The sequence below is a fragment of the Colossoma macropomum genome, unplaced genomic scaffold (genome assembly GCF_904425465.1).
Source record: "Colossoma macropomum unplaced genomic scaffold, Colossoma_macropomum, whole genome shotgun sequence".
Lineage (NCBI taxonomy): Eukaryota > Metazoa > Chordata > Actinopteri > Characiformes > Serrasalmidae > Colossoma > Colossoma macropomum.
In genome coordinates, this window is record NW_023494801.1 from 22,670,621 (window position 1) to 22,686,104 (window position 15,484).

At 42.3% G+C, this 15,484-nt stretch overlaps 1 long non-coding RNA gene across 1 annotated transcript in view; it reads right to left on the minus strand.

Annotated features, from left to right (window-relative positions):
- The window catches only part of LOC118821408, a 65,592-nt gene extending 51,800 nt beyond the window's left edge, over window positions 1-13,792 (minus strand). The window contains exon 1 of the long non-coding RNA XR_005008335.1: window positions 13,147-13,792. This is a non-coding gene — a long non-coding RNA (uncharacterized LOC118821408). The remainder of the gene's footprint in view (window positions 1-13,146) is intronic.
- Window positions 13,793-15,484: the final 1,692 nt, after the last annotated feature.

The window sequence follows — 15,484 nt, forward strand, 5'->3', positions numbered from 1 at the left end:
CAATTTACACAAAGCAGAGAGAGGAACCTCTTAGTACACAGCAATTAGAACTAAATTCAGTTTTAAGCTCCCACATAGATCCTCTGAGCCTTAACCATGCCACTGAAAAGAACACATCCAACATCCAAGACCCAGAGAACAGAGCAGATCACTGGCCTTTACTACTGGAGCGGATTTCACAAGAGGGCCAGCCTCTCTCTCACAATCAGAAACATGTGCGCTTTATTAGCCCGCCACTGCCGCCTCTTCCAACTTGGCGTTACCATGGAGGACAGAGAGACACAAGGGGTGAAGGGACTGGCGATCACTTGCAAGTGTGGTTAAAAGTCGATAAGTGAGTGTGAGCTGCTTAAACAAGAATCACTTTGGGCCTCTCAGTTTTTCCACACGTCCAACACCGACCAAGGTCCGCATGCAGACGGGAACACAGAGTGAGCTCCCAGGACCATCCCATTACCACTCTCGCCCAGCCATGGCGCCACACTTCTGGACAAGGCCTGGAGAGGAGAGCCTTACCTGCAACCTTTCCTTTTCAATCCCTGATGGCCTCAGACACGTTCAAACCAAAGCCAGATACCATTGATTTTCCATTCCCATGCCACTGAGACTTCTGCTGAATGCTTTCTGTGATCCATAACCAATGCACTCAACAAATGTTATGTCCATTAACCTTGATGCTATGGCATGGTCTATCACTTTATTAGTTTAGGCTGATTTCTCAGGCTCAACTGTACCATTGCAATAGTGCTTTCATTAAAAAAAAGCAGGGCCACGCTATGTATTGCTATGAGTTGTTGCTGCCAAACTAAAAGGAGAGACAACTAACGTGCAATGGCTTAAAAAATTCTGCCATTGAATCATAAGTCTTAGCATATAGTGGGAGGCTTCTGTAATAGACTGGTAGGTTTTTAGTGATGATTGCTGTAGCGATTATGCCAGGGAGAGGCACATGCAGTTGTGTAGTGGAGGTCAGAGTGTAGTTGCGTAGTTAGGGAACAGGCTAATCCCATTAAAGGTGCCTAGCCGAAACAGCAGCCATGCCTGGTAAAAGACTCTCATAAAACAGCTGCCGCTTCTGACAGAACTCCATTAATCTGAGCAGAGCGTTTCTGTTTGAGAGAAAAAGCAGACAGTGACAATAACCCAACTCCATTGTTTTTGCACAGGCTACACACAAAGTAGGCCTGGGCATGAGCAGTTGCACTCTCAGCTGGAAAAATGTGCCAGTGCATGGAGCTGAATCTGAGTAATCTAGCGTACTCTGGCAATCTGTTCTCATAGAAGAAAAATGTTTTGAGTGACAGCAAATATCTGTACTGTAAGTACAGTAGTAACTCAAGGTTAGTCCATAATAAGTGTAGTGTCTGATTGTTTAAAGATTAGCCAGCAACACATAACACAGACTTAGGCCTCAGACACACTCAATGCATGCATACACACTCGTCCCACAAGCAGTGCCACCCTACTGCAGCTGTACCAACTAGCTGAGATAGTCAGGCCTAGAATTTTTCACTCAGGTGCTAGCCTGTACATCAAACACTGCTGACATATTTCACACCATGTGCAGTTATGGTGGCATAAATCATGCATTCAATTGGTTAAACCACTGAGTGTTAATCTTTCTGATAAGCAGAAGGGATGCACTGATGTTTTACGGTTAATTTCCCCAGCGAAATGCTACATGGAGAAATAAAATCCCCATAAAGAGCAAACAATGTCAGCTGCCCTAGAATGTAGAAATTAAGTGATAAGCTTTCATTTGGGAAGACTTTGATAACCCTATCTAGTGACGACAGAGTAAGACTTGTTCACTGTGAGCTGACTGGCTCAAGCCTGACCAGTCTCGCATGTGCAGCCACGCTCTGATTGGCTGCAGGATGGTGGATTCAGAGCTCTGATTGACCCAATGGGACATTTTGTTGCTGTACCCCTGCTGACACTTGGCGCTGTTATAGAGTCAACGCCTACTGTGACACACATACAGCAGGGCTTGCTGGCAAAACCCGAACTGTGTAGCAAAGCCTCATGAGAACCTTTCTCTCTCACTTTCTTTCTCTCCTTTCCTCTCCCTCTCTCTTGCCCCATAATCCCTGAAGGCAGGAACCTGCATAACTAAGCGTTTTAAATCACACCAAATCTGATTTGTTGAAAGCAAATTTGGTCGCCGTTCAAGTATGCAGGGCCCTGAGATCCATTCGGTGTTTACTTACAGTGGCCCCATGAAACGAGAACGAGTTCCTCTCCCTTTGTGCCCCCCCAGAGAAAATCATACGATAGCTCTAGTTAGAGTTTCAATTCAAAACAGATAATGACGCTCCACTCAAGGACGATGGGCGAAGAGACTGCAGAGGCGGGAGTGCTGGGTGGAAGCTGCAGGAGGGTTATGTTCGAAAGCCAAGAAAAAGAGTCTTTTCAAAAAGAACCATTGCACTGACTGCTAGCTCTTCAATTTTCAAACTGTTCTAGCTGTTCAGGACCCAAACTACTTAAAGCTCGTGGGCGAGAGGCTTAACAGCATTTGTATGGGCACAATTAACAGTCTTGTTGGCATATCTTCAATGTCCGTTAAAAGTCTGGGGACTACTTGCATTCTTTTGCCTGACAAATCAAGAAAATTGTTGTTCCGTTAACATGACAAAGCTATTAAGACATTGAGTGCATTTTCTTTCTTATACTGGTCTCCTTAGTAGAATAACAGCTTTGCTTTAATTATCTACTAAACTAATGATGTGACAGTTTTCTTTCCCAAAAGACAGGATTTTATTGGGCCCAAAAGGTGGTTTAAACACTGGAAATAACTGTGCCGATAACACAACAAGGGGATAATGTGTGGGTTATCACAGGCAGAGTACATACCATCACACTCACTAGTGTTCTTGTTCGCTCTCCTTTCACACACCCACACACACACACACACACACACACACACACCAAAGTTCAGTACCACACCTGTGAGAGCAACAAGCACTGTTTAGACCCAGGTTATTACAGTCACCCAATCGCAGTCCGCCCCACCTGCTTATGAAGCAGGCCACCTGTGCTACCGCCAGCCCCTCCCTCTTCAGCTCGAGAGTTGGCCACTCTCCAACTGAGAACCCGCCTTTCGCCAAGTTTCCGCATGTCTTCTGCTTCACAGGGCACACTGACAACATCCTGGAATTAACAAAACCTTGCCAATCCTGGGTTTGCTTTAAAAACCAGAAAATTACCACCCCATGCTTTTTATTGAACAGTCAAAAATTTTTGACTGTCATAAAAGCATTTCCAAATATGTCAAATTCTAAACAAGTAGAACATAAGATATGTAACCTTTGACACGTTTGACCATCAATATAAAAACACTTCTATGAAGTTGTGTATGTACAGGTTGTGTAATAGCAGACAATATCACTTCTAGAAAGCAGGGCGGATGGGGGACGGTCTTAAGAGGCCAGCAGACGCATGCCGCGCACAGTTGTCCTATTTGAAGTTCACATTAAGGTTATCTGCGGCGGTACTCAAAGAGCCAGACGGGCAACTTTGATCTTCAAAGGCAGATGAGTTGCAATGACAGGGGCAATAAGAAGATAATAGCACCAATCTACAATCATTACTCCATAGAGCAAGAGCAGGGTCGGACTCGGTTTTCAAGGCACTTGATCCTTTGCGCATGTACCCTTCTTGCGTGGAGCCACAGTGCCACCCGGTGGTCGTTCATGGGTGAGATTAAAAGTCATCTACTGTCTGTATTGGTGTGAAGAGGCCTACTGCGCTGATTTCCAGTAGCAACACTTTTGGCTACTGTGTTAGCGAAAGTTTAAAGTTGTGACTAAAGTTATTTTAGTTTTTTTAAGTACAGATGTAAACTATTTTGGGCTGCATATGTTCAACTTTCACGGCAGTAGCATTCATTACTGCATGAAGGTTTCAATTGGGCACAGTTGTGAAAGTCTACATGTTTAACAGCTTACACAAAGCTTTGCATGTGTAACAGGTTGGCTTTCTAGGGCAGGGGTGTTAAAGCAGATTCCTTCAGAGCCACAGCATGCAGAATTAGCATTTTCTTCTAATACTCAATGAATGTCTTGATAATCAACTGAGAAGCTGAATCAGATGTGTTTAATGAGGGGGAATGCTAAAATCCACAGGAATAGAGTCTGACACGTGTTCTAGGGCAAAGGAGGGAAAAATCTTGGCTGTACTGATCTAATAAGAAGTTACGGAGAGCTGCACCACCTAGTGGTAACAAATTAGATTTATCATCTAAGCTCCCTGAAACACACAGCTTACTCAGACACAATATCAGTGGAGATTCATTCCCAAATGCATTGGACATTAGAGAGTTCAGCTCAACTTTGTTCCATGCAGGAATAATCTGTCAATCTTATGGTCAGTTTCTGACCACAGGACCACTGCACGCTTGAAAAAGCCATACCAAAATAGTAGTGCCACATTTTAAGAAGGTATTGAAAATAGTGCAGCTTTTTAATTCAACACAACATATAACACAGTATAAAGAAATAGCAACTAGAGAATTTTTTTTTAAAATATTTAATAAATTAAGATATCATACAATCAACTGCTTATTACTGTGTAGTTTATGCTGTTACTATACAATGATTGCTGTAGTTTACAAGCTCTGTATAATTTCAGTGTTCTAGAACAGGGGAGTTCAATCCTGGTCTTGGAGATCTACCACCCTGGAGAGTTCAGACCTGACACAACTGGCTCTAATATTGAGGTGCTCCTGAAGGCGTTTATTGCCTGGATCAGGTGTGTTTGATTAGGATTGGCGGTCGACTCTGCAGGGCATTAGATCTCTAGAAACAGGATTGGGCACTCCTGTTCTAGAAGTACTGTCAAAATAACTAAGGCTGTAACACAAATGTTGTAATAACAACAAATCATGAGCCCAGTATCATGAATTGAATTAAATATCACTGGTTGAATGTACTGTTACACCCATTATAATAATGATAACATACTGCTATATTGTCCACTTCTATACTGAGGTGTATAAAAACTCCAGTAATGATGCTGTGTCTGATCCCGGCACAATACCTACTAACATGTCACTAGTATGTTGGTATCACTGCTGTGCTAAAAATGGTTCATGACGCAAATAATATCTGGTTAGTGGTGGTCCCTTTTCAATGACTGACAGGTAAGGGGTCAAAAATTATGCAAAGCAACTGAGTCGGTCAGTTACAAACTAGACTTATATGATTTGTGGGTAGGTGCACCTAATTACCTAGTACATCAGTGTATAGTATTGGCTGTAGCAGGGAAATGTTTGTTTGATCCATGTCTATCCAAGGCAAGAAGATCCACTGACTTTCTTAGCCTGCCTTATGTTTCAGGGAGCTCAGATGTTAACTGGTTACTAAGTTTCTACCATAGGGTGGTATTGTTCTCCTTAACTTCTTACGAGACACCTGCAGCCAAGATTCTTTTCACACTTTTCCTAGAAAGCCAACCTGCTGAGACAAAAATAAATGGCAAAAATAAAACAGCCAATAATCACTGATGGCAGATACAAAGCACATATAAATAAAGTACTAATAAATGCCATAATTCTGAGTTCCAGATGCCAATGTGATTGGCCTAATGGCCAGAGACGATCCACGTTAGACTGCTGTCTGTAACAGAAGCCTCATCTAGTGAACTAGAAGTGTAATTGCTGCTCCAATAAAAAAAGAAGACAGGTACTTTTAGCATAGCTTCCAAAATGTTTTAATATTTTCACTACATAAAGTAATGCCATTTGGGACTAAAGTGCTCCAAAGTAACTGACCCCTGTATAATTCTGCACTGCAATGATTTGAAAAATCTTCAGTGAAACATACCTTTAACGGTGGGCCAGAAACAAGATCAGATCAGGGTACACAGTCCATCATCTACAGCACCATTAAAATTAGTCAAAAAAGCTCCCTTACAACACCCCATTTGTAACAGCAGCGGGAACACAGGAACTGCTGTGTGCTCTAACCACCAGCAGGTGGAGCTAAATCTACACTATAGGGTGTTACATGGAACAAGTAGATCACAAACTACGATTAATTGAGAAAATACATATTTAAGAAAATAAAGAAAATAATTGTTTAAAAAATGTGTCAGAGAGACCTACCCAATGACAAGCATATAAGACATTAGATGTCAGAATAATAAGTTTATAATTAATCTAAAAACAAATTATGCATTTATGAATCCTCAAAGCACTGTTACAGCCTGACCTGTTGTTGAAACTGTCAGTTATTACTGCAGTAATAGGCCACACACTGAACAACTGCAACCTCAGAACATAAAGTAGTGCATCACAGAAAGCAAAGACAAATGAAAAGCTTGCAAATGCAACGTATGAATTTTAGGTAAACACACAGCATCTAATGGCAAATAGTATGAACACTAGGAGTCTAACTGAAATATCAAAGAAAGTGTAACAGGTAATAGCCATTATTCTCCATATTTTAAGTGAATTCATAATACTTAATAAACAGATTAATGAAAGATTTTAAGTAATAAGTAATAAACACTATTTATCATGTCATGGTAGTTATACCACTACAGGGTTAAAAATGCTTTTTGCTTTGTGTGTATAAGTCCTAGTTCAGTCAAAAACATTATATTGCTAACAGTGAAGATGATGATAATGAAAGAGCCATAAATTAGGGTCACCATATTTTGCTTTTGTTTAAAAAAACAAAAAACAAAAAAAAAACAACCTGTCCTGGAAAAAGGGGACATATGGTATATATGAAGTCCTCAGGTTAGAACCACTGCAGCAAACAGACAGAAACATGCTAACTCTGCTTATTTTGAGTTTGAACTTAGTAGGCCAATTTATTGACCTTTGCACCTTTTTTAGACATGAGTATGCAGCTTCTCCCTGTGCTGTCCACATATCTTCATGGATGACAGTTCACATAACCACCACAAGAGGTGGATGTTTCAAGACCTATCGCTCAGAAGCAAATGCAAGTCCTTGTGTTGTCCTCAAGATGGCAGCAAGGACCATATAATTAGAATCTGCTTGCCTTTGCCTTCTCTAGTTTGATGGGGATAAACTGACTAAAGAACTGTCAATGACATTAAGAACGACAGTAGTACTGAAAATCTTGGAAAGCTTCTAAACTTCTGTTCTTCTCAAAAAGGCACAAAGTTTACAGCAATGTCATAAAGCATGGCAGACTTTAAAATTGGCATAAAACATGCAAACTCTTCAGTTTGTTTAAGAGAAGGGTGAACTCAAACTACCAAATGTAAGCAAATAAATAAGGAAGCTAGTAGGAGAAATATTTGTTCTTGGTCTGCACTGACGAAGGCTCTGTTCTAACCTCACCAGTGGTGGGATGTCACATACAGTGGTTTTAAGAGCAATTACACTCCTTACATTTCCTTCCCAGAAGAACTGCCCCTGAAGGACAAGGCAAAGAAAATAAGGACAAATGAAACAGGCTGAGTGAACAAGAAGGGCAATCCCAGTTTGCTGGCAGACATTTGATAGCAGGTCTTAAAGTTAAGAGGCATGGTGTGACTGTGAAGCAAGGGGGACGGAACATCACTCTCTTACATACAAACAAAACAACACAAAAGACGAGGTCTACCTCTAAAAGCTCTGGCCCACAATAACTGGAGTACTGAACTTGCATCCACCTGCTTCTTTCCATAATTAATTTCAACACCACACCAGCACTGCAAGGCTTAAAAGAATATTTCAGTCCAACAAACCAAAAATAAATTAACATAATAAAGATAATACAAGTCAAGAGCCACCATTTAAGGAGAACATGTTTTAAAGAGTACACTGGGGCTAGAAGGGTGGCACAGGGCAAACTTTAGAAAGCAAATGTAAATATGAAAGCGCAAATCCAACTTCCCAACTTTTTAGGCAATTTAGAAATCCCAACAGAACACAAAGATACCTGCTTGCACAGCTTAACTCTTTTTCTTGTTTGTAAATCTATCCCATGGCTCGTTTGAAGCACTTGTCTGACGACTTCCACTCTGAGAGCGTGAAGACCAAGTGGATGATGCAGGTGTCTTTGAATGTGTGTCCACCACTTAGGCTGAGCGTTCATGCATACTGGCCTTAATGCTACCTGTATAAAACGGCAGAGGGTGTGTGGTTGGTTAGGCAGTGAAGATGTGTGCGTTCGAGCTGCACAGAGAAAACAGTCTCTGACTGACAGACATGGATCTGTTGAGGCCTCAGGCTGAACACTCAAGGCTTTGATGGAGTATCTGATGCTGAACTATAAATGTGTTTAGAGAAAAAAAAGAAAGAAAATAAAGAAAGAAAGAGAGACAGACAGATCGAGAGCGACAGGAAGATGGATAATCTCAGTGCAAATCAGGCCATGATCTGTAAATAACAAAACCATCTCATTATAATCAGGCCAAGATCTGTAAATAAGCCACTTCACTGCATTGTCCAGTGTCTTTCTGAGTAAGTGGACCATCTAGGACCATCTAGGTTACATCCATCCCTAACTTTTCCCACCAAACAATAGAGGAACAAGTCTTGCTTGAAAGAATTTAGTCAAAATAGTCTGCTTACTCATTACATCTACTACAATCTCATTTTGAAACTCCAGACAGAATTTAGACTATTGCATTTGGCTCTGAGATGAGCCCCAAATCTTAGCTCTTTACTGAAAGTGAAGGAAAAGGCTAATCCTGCTCCTCCCCACGATGCTTTAACAATACCTCATTCGTGTGCCTCGCTCGGGGAACGAGACAATTGGTGTTGCCCCAAGGGTGGGCGGGGGTGGGGTGGGGTGTTGGGGGGTTAGAGGGCCTCCATGGATCTGGCATGCAGCCAAGGTCAACACCGAGCTGCTAAAGAGCTGAGTAATATGACGTTTCACAGAGACGCACATATATAGGGGGTGAGAGAGAGATAGAGAGAAAGAGAGAGAAAGATAAATGAGAGAAAGAGACATGGAGTGAGAAACACTAAAAAAAAATATGCTAAAATATAGCTTAAAAACATGCTGCAACAGATTGCTGACCGAAGAACCAAGACAAGCCAAATAATTTTTTATTCCACCCTCTTCAGCAATTTTGGCAATGTTTGTGAAGCAACATTGTCTTTTATACAAATGATACAGACAACAAGAAGTGCACTTACTATGTAATGGTTCCTACAATGTTATTTTTATTGTGATTTCTTATTTACATGTTCAAAGTCAGACCTTATTTAGCAAGAAACTGCACAAAAAGGCAAGAAAGCCAAAAAAAAAAAAAATCCTAACTCTCTTGGCCTGACCCTTCTGTGATTTTTTCCCCCTTACACACACACGTTCCCACACACTAGCACAAACACATACACCTCTGAACAAAGGTGCCATTTTCCTCAGGAAGGGTCAGCAGTTCTCTCTGTCAGACAGGCGCTTGTTCTTGGTCGGAGGCTGCCCAATCTCAGGCCGCCCTCCCTAGGTTCGGCCACTCCGGCACCTACACCCCCCGGCCCCCCGCCCCCTCGCCTAGGCCCCCACCACCCTGGAGACAAGCTCCCCATTGTTCCTACACCACTAATAAATGACAACTCTCCTGTTCAGACAAACTTTAGAGCCATTCTAAACTCACACACACTAGAGAGAAAGAAAGAAAGAAAGAAAGAAAGAAAGAAAGAGCACCAACAATGTAGAAGCAAATCACATAAATAGACGTTTGGTGGAAACATCCTCTTTCTCCATGTGCTGGATTTTACAAGCTGCTTGTTCACAGTAGCATGGCAAGAGCTGCTATCAATAGGAATGATTCATAACTGTCCCCCCTCCACTACCTCACAAATAGGAGTGGCTGATATGTCTGTATGATATCATCATCATCATCATCATCATCATCATAATTTCTGGGCATATTGTGGTATTCAAACAATGACAGGAGTCCTGGAGAGCAGAACTGGCTTAGTTTAACCAGTTGAAGTGTTGCACAGTATGTGAAATGTACAATCTGAAACAAAATCATGATAGCCTTTTAGGGCTATTAGTAGTTTTTGATATTTTTCAAGGGAATACCGTTTTGATGGTGCAATAAATAAATAAATAAATAAATGTAAATATGTATCACAAAAATGTCAAATACTGTTATATGTTTTACATTATTGCCATATTATACACCCCTACTCATAAATAAAGCAACTCACACTGTGCTTACTTTGAAAAAACTTATTAATCTTGTATAAACTCTAGCATTTCAGTCCATCTTAAGTTTCAGATCTATGCCCTGGTACTGAGCCAGTGCTTTGCTCCTCATCAAGCACACAGTTTCAAGCTGTTTCCAGATCTAACCACAGGTCACCATAAGGTCAGACTTCCCAGGGCTACTTCATACATGAATATACCCCCATACAAATGCCCCACAGCAGCTCAGAGAAGGTGAGAAACATGACAAATCAGCACCTTGCACCAAGTGTGTAAACACACCATTAACACTCCAGCGCCTCTGCTGTGTGAAACCTTCCTCCTCACTCTCTGAGGAGAGTCAGAGGCCAGGAAAGTCCAGTAGGTGAGATTTGGGGTCCACAGCAGTTTGCTAGGCTTCACAATGAGAAGACTGCTGTGGACATACATATGTAAATAACCTTGTAGTAAAACTCTGAGTACTAATAGCATGCAAAACACATCAATATTGAATTTTATTGCATCAGAACACGAAGCTGTCGGAAACAGCAATTTATCAAGTGTGCTGGTCAGCTGCATGCTACGTTTGTCATACTGAACAAGCGGTTGTGATCTCCAGTGCCACTTATATTAATATGTTGGTCAATGGTTTGGAATAGCTTTCCAAAAAAGGTCCAGAAGTTCCGACAGCTGCTTGGTGAGTCGTAGGTAATCTTTGGTGGCAAAGGAAACAGTATTCGAAGCACGTCTGAGCCCTGATGCATAACTCTGCTGTGGCTTACCACAGCTGTATCATATAACACCACAGTTGACTCCTTCAGTATGGCCACGCCACACATTCTGCCCTTGACAAGGCCCTTTTCAGACCTTTATGGGCCACTTAACCACCCAAACCACCCAAAAATCACATTTCCGGTACACTTTCCGCCCATTAAAGGCTTTGACAGCAAGGTCTATGAGCCTTGAGTATCACAGGCTTGTTAAGGGAACCCAATCCAGCACGACCCCTTCACTCTGTCAGACAGATGTTCCAGCTAAATTTGTACACCCCCACACACAGACACTTCCCGCTCCTGGTTTAAAGTGACACCAGAGGATGGAGGAGAAGAAGAGCGATGGAGTGGGATTCGGGGGGGCTGCACAAAAAAAAAAAGCCTTGGTGTTTTGTCAAGGCTTGCTCGCGGACACAAAGTCCGTCTTTGTCTCACCCCCGGGGCGGCAGATAAAGGAATTCTTGTGTGTCGGGGGGCTCTGACCGAGTTTATTTGACACTTCAGCTCCTTTTGTGTGAGCAAGTGTCCCACCGTCAATACCCGCCATGAGAGTCACTTGGCGTTAGACAGAGGGTCCCTCTTCAGTGGAGAAAGGGGGTCTTGTTCAGAGAGGATTTTAATGGAGGGGGGGTACACAGGGGGGCCAGATCGCCCTGCGCTGTACACAGACGCATAGTGGGGTCTCTGTCCACAGCCTTGACAATAGAGGGAATTCTTTACCGCTAAGGAACTACAGGAAGAAGGAGAGGAGGCCAAACCGGGTTCTTAAGACGTGTCCTTTTCCTCTTTACTCACATCTAGCTCTCCATCTCACTCTCCTGAACGGCAGTGGAGGCAGAAGCGTCCACTGCACTTCCTGAAAAAAATGCAATCCATTACCTGCCTCAGGCATTCAGGCCCCAAGGCAATGGCTCGACTGACAAGGGTAATTAATAATCAGCAAACACTAGTGAAAACCAGTCAGCATGCTGCTAAGTGACCCCTACTACTTCCCACCTATTACTACAACATCAGCAAACCTGAACACTGCATATGATTCTTGTCATCTGCAATACTTCACGCAAGTCATTATAAGGGTTTGGTCGTTTTAATGTACCACAAATGTTTTTCTAGCGTCTGAAAAGTTTATAGGAGCAGGGCTGCCCATGCAACCCACATATAGAAGCCGTTGCCCATGACAGCTTCCCTGTCCTCATGAGGCCATTCTACTGCCTTGTGCTGGAGGAGAATGAGGAGAGAGTGGGCCATTCGCACTACTCAACCCCTAAATCCTCTTAAGCTGGGTGGAAAGAGGTCTAATAGTGTACACTTAAGAGTTCAGTGAAGGGCGGGGGTGGGCTCCAGCGTGGAACGTCAGTACGGATCTTGCTCTTATGAGAACCGTCAGTGTCCAACAAAAGCAGCAGTGTTGCCTACCAAAACAGCGGCATCATTGTCTCCGTAATCCAAAAACGCATGGTGCATGATCTACTGTAGCTAAGAGACTGCGGCTTTGATAACCCTCTCTCACTCTCTGTGGGTGCCTTGCTCTGAGAGAACTGTCCTGACCACTCTGGTCCATCCAGCCCCAACAGAGGCCAGCTTTTACAGCTCTCCATGTACCCTTTGATAAACTGGCAGTATGAACAGGCGCCTTGTGTCTTGCATTTCACCAAGTATCAGTAGGAACCACATCATGTTACTTTAGTCACACCTGAGTGGTGTAACCATGGACGAAGTGCCAGGCCTCACTGACTGTGAATAAGCCTTTACCACAAGACCAACATTTACACACCTCCAGACATACAGGGCAGAACCTAACAGTCCTCTATTAAACACATCTGTAAGGGTATTTAAACCAGAGCACTGCTGGGTTTTCTGTGGCTAGTCTACAGCACTGGCAGTGAAGTACACCTGCTAGTTACTATTAAGTTACACGAAAAAAAGAGACACCAACCCTGGTTATGACATGACCCAGTTAACACAGTCCGCCTATTTGTCATGAAAAACACAAAACGTAATCAATATTTTCATTAAAGAGTCTCAATACCCTGTGTGTTACATTAAACCCTTGGTCGGCGCTGTTTCACTAACCTCCACTGAAGTCGAAGTAACGGTATGAGAGCACTGGCTTTGTGAACAGGTGAATGTTTGTGAGGCACACAGACTGAGGAGAACTCCAGGGCTGCTGGCTTACCTCAGGTTTAGTACTAAACAAGCACTTCATAAGCAATATTCAAATGGCACTTTAACCTAAGAGCCCTAAAAGTACGAGGAGTCGACATTACCTGTCCGCGTATCCAGCTGGAGTGTCATGTCATTGCTTTACTCCTCCGTCAGCCGTTACTCCATAGGCGCTGCATTTCAACAGTCAACGCTGGTGAGGTAACATCCATTTCTGGGGCGAGAGCCTGAAGAATGAGCCACAAAATCCAAGCAAGAAGCGGCATTTTAATCCCGAGAGAGCCAGAGAATTCCAGACTGAGAGCGGGCTTCGCCAGAGAGCCAAGTATCCACAGCGGGCTGGCTGGGAATCCCTTTGAAGAGACAGACAGACAAGGGTATCCTCCTCCTCCTCCTCCTCCTCAGAGTTTGTAAGAGTGCGCGCGAATGAACAGTAATCTTCATATAGACATCCACCAAGTCAAAATCCACAGAAGGTCTCCGTGACATGAAAGAAAGCATTCGTAAAAACGGCAACATTTTCTCCATGTTCTCCACGTGTGAACCTCCTGTAGTAAAACCGCCTAAAAGAGTATCCAGTGAACGTTTACAGGTTAAAAACACCAAGGACAAACTCTTGAGCGGGAAAAAAATCGCAAAAACAGAGTAAAACCTAATGAAAATCCAAACGCTGTGCTGTAGTAAACTCCTCGCTCAGCTCCACACTGACAGACTCGCAGCTCGCGCTCGAGCGCAGCGCTCGGAATCCCACTCATTCGAATCTGAGGAGCTGCACGTGAAGCCATCTGCCGAGGTCACCTGACTCATACACGCACAAAGGAATGCTGGGAAATGTAGTTTCTTGACGGGTTGTCGAGCTAGTACAGTTTTTTCACACTAAATTTAAACATAAAACGAAAGACTATGATCTGTTTCTAAATATTAAAAACACTATACAACAACATGTATTTCACGCTCCCTCACAGCGCCACGTGCCACTTTAAAATATACCCCAATTGTATCCTGCCCTCCTGTTATCTTCAAGTCTAACTTGAGGTCAATTTGTTCCCAGCAATTTAAACCTCTAGAAAATTATTATACCCAAGTATATGTGTACTTTGTTTCTTTGGCAAAAAAAGATGTCAATCATTTTAGAGCCGTTAAACATTGGCCTCAAATTGACCCCAGAGATAATAGGAGGGCTGGATTATTAGGCTGCATGTTTCCACCAAATATTTGCAGACTGCTAATTTAAGTTTCAGTGATTTTTATTATTAAGAGTATTAAACCGTATTTTTCCTACTATATCAACATAATAACGTTGTTTAGGTTATCAATTATTATTAATGCTTTGTTAACAACTTAATAATAATGTGAGAATAAACAACTGTGCTGTTTTTCTCATTGAATTTGCACAATTTAAAACGTTTCAGTGTCACAGGAGCATGCAGGGCATGTAGCTATTAGCCCCGTGCGAGCTCCTCCATAGCGTGTGAGCTCCTCGCCTAAACAGTGTGAGGAAGATAATGATCTGCTGTCGTAACAGGGAGACAGAAGGGTGTCGGTGCTTTGAATCACCTTCTCATGAATGCTCTGCTTGTTCCTCTTACCTCACTCGTCTCACTCACCTCCAGGCTCGCTTTTATTTCTGGAATCTGAAAGAGTTCAAGCCACAGAGCGAGAAAACCAGGAGTGGAGCACGGACCGGATTCACAAGGTGGTGGAGCAGTTTCGATCAGCAAGTGAAAAGGGATTTGATAGCATATTTCCTTCCAATGTTACGACTATACAGTGTAATGTGTTCCCTCTCAATAATAGAAAATCAATTCGATCAGTTGTATTCCAGTGTTCCTAAAATAAAATATAGACACTTCTCAATTGTGTATTATTGATTTGATCAATACAAGAAAATTTTACAATTACATTTCAATTCAGAATAAACTCAGAAATCAGATTGTCGCTAAACATTCGAATGAAAAACCTAACAAAATAAACCTAATAGCTATCCTCTTTCCACTTTGATCACAAAACAATAAAGTGGATTTCTTTTTATGAAAATAGAATTTAGAATTGATCAATATGACCCAATGTATTGTTACCCACATTATACCCACTGTATTTGGATACATGCAGTTAAGTACAAACATTCGTATATATTACAAAAAGTGTAATAACCTGTGGAACTACCTTTGATCTTAATTTCCTCCCTATTGATTCCACAGAGTTTTGTCCAACTCTTTTCTTGACTCCAGTGAATATTACCCAACATCAAGGAATTAGCACATTAAATTAGTTAACATAGGGTGTTCATATATATTTGGAAGGGTAATGCAGATGCCTTAGGATTGTTTTCTAATCCTGATCCTGTTTCCCTGCTCAAAATCATCTACTTTTACCACATGAATGCCTTAGTAATGAGCTGATGAGTTGAGTTAGGTGTGTTGGAAGAGGAGAATACATTAA